Source organism: Sciurus vulgaris (genome assembly GCF_902686455.1).
Source record: "Sciurus vulgaris genome assembly, chromosome: 13".
Lineage (NCBI taxonomy): Eukaryota > Metazoa > Chordata > Mammalia > Rodentia > Sciuridae > Sciurus > Sciurus vulgaris.
The window spans coordinates 84,893,602-84,901,042 of NC_136474.1; the positions used below are offsets into that span (position 1 = coordinate 84,893,602).

Sequence of the window (7,441 nt, forward strand, 5' to 3'; positions counted from 1 at the left end):
CTGTCCTGAGGCGGGAAGTGACCCACAGTGCTGCGTTCAAAGGAGTAGCCGTGCTCCTCCTCTGGGCTGAGCCTTAAAGCATCACTGGGGAGCCAGGCAGCATTCCTGGTACAGAAGGAAAAAATTCCATAACAATCACTAAAAATTGACCTGGGAGTGTAGTTCAGTGGTACAATGCTTGCCTAGCATGAGCGAGGCCGGGGTTCAATCCCTAGTACAGCAAAATAAAAAATAAAGTAATAATGGTAATGACAATGATAACAGCTAAAATCTAACTCTGGTCTGTCCAGGAACTCCTCTAGGAAGCCATGTACATGATAAGTGGAATCTGAAACGATGCCCAGCATTTCATTTCCTCCTCATAACCATACACGGAGATAGATGCCATTATCATCTCCATTCCACAGATCAAAACTTAAAGCCAAGAGTTTTAAAATAACATGCTAAGGTCCTAGCCCTAGGAAGGGGCAGAGCCAGGATTTGAACACAGGTCCCTCTAACTTCAGGATATCACACTCTTGTTGCCAGGCATGGTGGTGCACACCTGTAATCCCAGTGGCTCAGAAGGCTGAGGCAGGAGGATGGTGAGTTCAAAGCCAGCCTCTGCAAAAGTGAGGTGCTAAGCGACTCAGTGAGACCCTGTCTCTAAATAATACACAAAATAGGACTGGGGATGTGGCTCAGTGGCCAAGTGTCCCTGGGTTCAATCCCCAGTACCCCTTCCCCCCAACAAAGATCACACTCTTGTCAATTCAGCTGCCCCAACAGGGATCAAGAGGGCTGATCCTGAACTCAGGCCTGAGTGGCATGTGGTGGAGGTGAGAGCTCACCTGAACCACGGTCCATGATCCACCGACCTGCAGTGTAGCTACCTGAGTCTACTCCATTCCTCTGACTCTACCACAGGGTCAAACAACAGCAGGGGCTCAGGATCATCTAATGACTGGGTTTAGAAAGAATTTCTAGAATAGATTGTTGAACTAACCACTGCCTAGGGAGTGATTTGGCCCTTCTTTATTAAAAAGCTGGTTTCTCTTTTAAAATAGGGTTTCCAATGTGGCCAATGTCAACAGACATCCGAGCATCTTCCACGAGGCACACGCTGTGATGGGCAGTGGGAATTCAGCAGGAAACCAAAGAGACAAGGTCCTTTTTGTTAGAGAGCTCAAAACAACCTTTCCCTAACTTGACTTCTCTTATTCTGCAAAATGCCAGGAGATAACAGCCCTTGGACCCTGGCAGCAGGTGGCACCTCCAGGCAGCCCCACCCTTGTGTGGTTGTGGCATCTCCACCCTGCTCAGTCCCACCTGACTACCCAGTCCTGCAGTCCCCATCACCCATGCTGGATCTGCACCTCAAGAGGCCCTGGGTAGTCCCTTACCTGGCCACCAAGAGCATGTTGGGGGCCATCAAGTGACTTTCTGAAGTGCTCCAGGACAGGCAGGACTGCTGAGTCAGCACAGCCACCCAGAACCTGGATGCTTTGGCCTAAGAGCTCAGCCTCAGGCCAGGCCGGCATCAGGATTTTCCCCCTAAAAGGAATGTACCTCTATTCAAATTCCACTCCACAGGTGTCCCCTATGCCAACAAGGAAAGAGGGAGAAAAAAGGATTCAAAACAAAGCATCAGATGTGGAATCTAGATTCCCACCCCACATTCTGTCTTACCCTGAATTCAAACATGCTGATGTGGCAATTGGAAAAGTCCCCTGGCCGTGTGTGGGAAGGAGAGCCTGGGCAGGTGCTGCCCTTTCCCCCAACAGCTCAGCGAGGCAGTGACAGAAGGCAGGGTAGAGGACATCCACACGGTGCCTCGAATGGACTATTGTAGGATTATACTGATCCCAAACTCAGGCTTCCTTAGGAAGTGACCTGTCTGCTCAGCCTGCCTTGTGGGACCAGCCTCAGACTCCAGCACCAGACTCTCTTGGGAATCCTCTCCTACACTCAGACCTTGGACCCACCTCTGGCCGTGCTTACAGTCGGCACTCTCGTCCCCAGGTTGCCTCACTCCTGCTCCTCCACAGGCTGAGCCAACTGTCCCTGCCAGAGGCTCCCTCCTGGGGCTGCAGAGTTCATATCAACCTTAACCCTGAGACCTGGACTCCTTTCTCCTCCTTGGGCCTTGTGCTGTGGGGGTCTCAAGAAAGGAACAGAATAACGTGCTTCCCAGTCCTTCCTGGGACTAAACCCAAGACCAGGTTTAAATACCAGGTTTGTCCCTGGATGTGGAGCTTCTCTGGGTGTTTGTCACACACACAAACCCCTGAGATCTCCCTCTCCCCAACTATGGGGTCTGATAGCCACTATGGTCCAAGTCAGGACTCTGCAAACTTTCTATAAAAAACAAGATAGTGAATATTTTGGGCTATGTTGGCCATATGTAATCTCTGTCAAATATTCCTTGGTTTGGCTTTGTGGTGACATTTTTTTTTTTTAAAACAAGCTTTAAATATATGAATTGTTCTTAGCAATGCCATGGGCCAGATTTAGCCCATAGTTTGGGGACACTTTCATGACATTACATTGGCCTTTCTCAAGCTCAGTGCAAGTAGGAGAATGATTTCCTCAGGAGGTTTCAGTCCAGTTGCCCCCAGGCAAGTGGTTCCCCTGGGTTATGATCATATCTTGATCCAAGGAGCCCTCTATGATCTTAATTAACTAAGAGAGACACTTGGCCTAGAGGGAACAGGATTTTCCATCAAAATATTCAGTCTAAAAAATGGAATTCCTTATCAAAATGGACACACTTGGCAATTTAAGAAATAGTAGATTCAATAACAACCACTATACCAATCATAATTACCATCTGTTGAAGATCTTCTAAGAGCCAGATTCTGTGTGCCACTGTTCATTGGTTCATGTGCACTTTCTACTCTGCTTCCTGCAGCTGCCTACGTTGTAGATAGCACTGTAGGTGCACAACTTTTGAAATTTCAGTCTTTCTCCTCCTTTTCTCTAGCCAAGGTCAGCTGAGGTCACTTTTTTGCTTAGCACTGAAGTACAATTGGCCTTTCATCTTAAATTTGATGGGAAGGTCAAGATTCCAGCAAGTTGTCAGGAGCTGGAATTCTCAAGAGACCTCTAGCTCAGTTTTTACCCTGTCTGTTTCCTCGTACAGCTCTCCTGTTTCCCTAGCAGCTGTGGCCAAGAACCTGGAATGTGACTCTCCTCTGTGATGTCCTTCCCTGTACATTCACCCAGTAGCTTTGTGCTGAAAGCCGTCTTCACTGACGTTTTCAGACAATAAAGAGACTTGACCTTGAAATGGTACAAGGTCAAATTTACCAGCTTTATTAAATTGGGCATTAAGCACCCCATTTTCCAAGTCTTTGGACCGCCCTACCCGCTATCTGGAATTTCAACCATCTTTGGAGACTCCCACCATCTCAGGACACTCCGTGGCTCTCCACCTCTCCATCTGCAGGATCACCCACTCTGTACCTCCCAACTCCAGTTTGGCTCTTCTCCTTGTTCTAGGTCTCTCCCATCTATCCATGAGTACCTTCAGGACAGTGACGGTATCACTCTGAGTACATAACTTTTGAAATTTCAATCTTTCCTCTCTCCTTTTCTCTAGCCAAGGTCAATGAATTAAAGAGGCCTAGAGGTTATTTTTCTCTTTTATTTGAATGATAATATCTCCTTTATAAAGCAGAAGTGGCCATAGGCAATTCATAACTATAGCTTTTTCCCTTGATTCCTTTCTCATCCCCAGTTTATTTATGAGAAGCAGAGGCTGATGCTCAGCATCATCAGGCTGAAAGATGGCAGAGGTACAGTTAACATCCTGGCCTGAGTTACTCCATTCATTCCTACTTCAGTGGTTCTTAAACTTGAGAGTTCATGAGAATCATTCAGAGGATTTATTAAAATAGAGGTTGCTGTGTCCCCCCTCCCACAGAGTTTCTGACCCAGTGGGTTAGGCTGAAGGTTGAGAACGTGAATTCCTAATGAATTCCCAAGAGATGCTGGTCCAGGGACCATACCTTGAGAACCACTACAAAGGACCACACATGGTCTGAAGCCAGGTGCTCGCGCGCATGCCTGACGGGAGATGGAATGTGGATATAAGTGGTAACTTTTGGCCTTTTTTCCAGTCTTTAAATGCTACTTCCATGGTTTCATACAATGTAAGCTTTATGTATGTCTTGATAACAACACACTCATCTAAAGAAGAATTCCCATCTTGAGGTCTTTGGATCTGGTAGCTGATATTGCTTTACACCAGTTTATTGTCACACTGGGGGTAGACAAACTACCATCCCAGACCACTGCCTGTTTTTTGTATAACCTATATTGTAAGAATGGTTTATATATTTTTAAATTGTTGAAAAGTTAAGGAAAGAATAATATTTAATGATACAAAAAAATTAGATGAAATTTATATTTCAGTGTTCACAAATAAAATCTTACTGGAGCTCAGTCACATTTGTCCTTTGACACATCATTTATGGTTGCACTTCTGCTACAAAGTAGAGCTAAGTAGTTTGGACAGAGACTCTGACCCAACAAATCTAAAACATTTAGTACCATCTATTGGTCCCTTACAGAAAAGTTGCTGACCTCTAACGTATATTCTCCTCATTTCTATGCTAGGACTTCTCTAGTAAGACAAAGCTAATTCTCCAGATTTCCTTATAGTCAGTACACGCTGCATTTTTCTGCTTCACTTCTACTCTTTAGAGCAGTTACTTGAGCATCTTCTTTCTTATTTTTATGTTTTTGCAGTACCGGATTGGACCGAGGGCCTTGAGCATGCTAAGCAAGTGCTCTATCCCGAGCTATAACCCAGCCCTTCCTGATTGTCTTCTGGGAGATGGTTATTGATTCTGGAATGTTTCTCATGGGCCTTTACCTTTTCCTCAGTCAAAATCGCCCTGCCTGTATACAAGTTGGGGAAACAAACCTTGCAATTTTCCTGGAAGGTTTTAGTATAAACTGAAGTTGAATACAATCATTCCTTTTGTACCAGAAACCTTAATGTAAAACGTGGAAGTGGGAAATTCCCAGCTCTCACTGGGAATAATTTCCTAGGGGCAGCTGTTATCACTTCCCGAGTAAAAGCATTTTAACACATACATGCAAACATATATGCAAAGATGATTCCTGTCTCTCACCAGACGTTTAAAGAGCTTTTTGGATAGGCCACTCCTCTTTGTCTCTGACTGAGCAGACAGTTCATGTTCGGAGCCGTGTTCCTCAGTACTTGAGAAAGCATGCCCACTGCTACGGTCTAGATGTGGTTTGCCCCCAAAGGTTCATGTGTGGGAGTCTTGGTCCTCAGTGTGGCGGTACTGAGGGGAGTGAGCGTCAAGAGTGGAGCTTAGTGGGAGGGCACTGTCCTTGGATGGGATTAAGTGCTTCTCATGGGACCCCGGTTTGTTCTCAGGAGAGTAAACTACTATTAAAAAAAAAAAAAAAAAATTGGAAGACAGAGGCAGGAGGATCACAAGTTCAAAACCAGCCTCGACAACTTATAAGGCCCTAAGAAACTTAGTGAGACCCTTCTTGAAATAAAAAATATAATGAATAAAATGGGTTGGAGATGTGACTCAGTGGTTTAGTGTCCCTGGGCCTGGGTTCAGTTCCTAGTACCAGCAAGACTGGTCACTCCCCCAACTCTGGCTTCCTGACCATGTGACCTCTCTCACACATGCACTCCAACTGTGCCATCTGCCATGATGTGATACAGTCAGGGGAGGCATAACCAAAGTTAGCACCATGCTGTTTGGACTTCCCACTTCTACAACTGTTGAGTTAAACAAATCTCTTTTCTTTATAAAGTATCCTGTCTTGGGTATTTTATTATAGTAACAGAAATGGACGAATACATCCAGCAATATGTTTCTTCACCCAAGAATATACAAGGGTCTATTTTGAAGTCATAATGTTTCTTTGGCCTTCTGGGCAGATAACCACATAGTCCTTATCTAGAGCCACTTACCTAGCACAAAGGCATAGACTTTGCAAAAGCCCAACCATAACCAACATTCTTTCTAAATAGAAGGCCAATTTCTTTGCCTGAGTAATAATTTTCTAGCATCTGTGTGAAAGTCTTACGTTTCGAGAATCACAGTTTTGGCACCAGAGAAAGGAAGAGCCATCTGGCTCCTCTTGGCCTCCTTGGCTTGATTTCCCAGAGCCATTGTCACTTTGGTTTGGGAGGCCTGGTGTAAAGGCATTCCCCAGGCCAGGAAGAACAATAGGAGGCAGGGAATGTGTTGGAGCTTGGAACAGGAGGAAACACAAGATCATTCAAAACCCTCCCTTTGAATGACATGCCAGGATGTATGGGAGGTCAGGGTGCAGGAAATCTGCCCATTGTCCTGCAGTGGGGAACGGCAGTGCTTAGATGGAGCTCTCTGAGTGTTCGCGCTCTTAATGGATGGCCCAGGCAGGAGTTCCCGAGCTATATTTAAAGGGACACCATTTTGCCAGTAAGGGAAGCAAAGTATGAATTTTCATAGGAAAGCAGGAAGCAGAAAGGACAACTCTGGAATAAATGCTTTTTAGAAGCTAGGTCCTTAGGGACTATGTGTCCACAAATAATTAGCTTAGTGCATCAGTAATTAGCCACAACAGAAGAAACTGCTATAAAGGATGACCTTCCCCAGCACAGATGGACAGTATAGTTTTTAGAAGATAGTTCCATTTTCCATGAACCCTGTGAACCCGCCATCTTACTTGATAGCCAGAGTCCCAAGCAGTATGGATGGAGCATGTCCTTCCTGCAGCCCCTATAGTTGTCAAAAACTGGTAAGGACTTGAATTTCCATTTCTTTTGATGAGTTTCCTCTGTGTGCTTTCCAGCCCCAGCTAGGGTCGGTTCTGGTGGGCATCCAGTGGCTACAGGCAAAAGGAATAATGAGCAGATCTCATTTGCTATGACCCCACTGAATCAAAAGGACCCTCCCAGTTCAAACACCAATCAGGCTAACAGGTACCATTGTGAGGTGCCACCTGCCATCTCATGTGATAACGTCTTGAATCAACAGATTGGCAAAGAAAAAATTCACTGTGGACACAGTTCTGGAGCATGGACCACAAGTCAAGTATTTCTTAGCCTCAGGGGTCTAATTTTATCCGTGAATATTATCATGTGCATTTCTTTCCTCCTCATCCATTGACACCAAGTTTGAAAAACAACAACCTTGGTGTCACCATCGTCTGGTGAAGCAGGACAAGGAAGGCTCGCCACAGCTGTTATTGGTCAAGACTGGGAAATGGGTCAGAAGACCTAAGAAGAGGAACATATCTCCATGGAGCATCCAAATGTGCTGGGCTAGGACTTCACAAGCAAGATGCCACTGAGTCCTCAGCACAACTCCAAACCCAGACACAAGTTCAAGGATACCCAGGAATGAGGGCTGAGGATACGGAATTGCAGCCCCCTTTTGAACACATAAACAAAAACGCACCTTTGCCAAACTTAGTATAA

General features: G+C 45.4%; 1 long non-coding RNA gene across 1 annotated transcript in view; it reads right to left on the reverse strand.

The window, feature by feature from the left end:
- LOC306642679 overlaps window positions 1-6,901 on the reverse strand; it is a 260,148-nt gene extending 253,247 nt beyond the window's left edge. The window contains exon 1 of the long non-coding RNA XR_013758600.1: window positions 6,688-6,901. This is a non-coding gene — a long non-coding RNA (uncharacterized lncRNA). The remainder of the gene's footprint in view (window positions 1-6,687) is intronic.
- Between the last annotated feature and the right edge of the window lie 540 nt (window positions 6,902-7,441).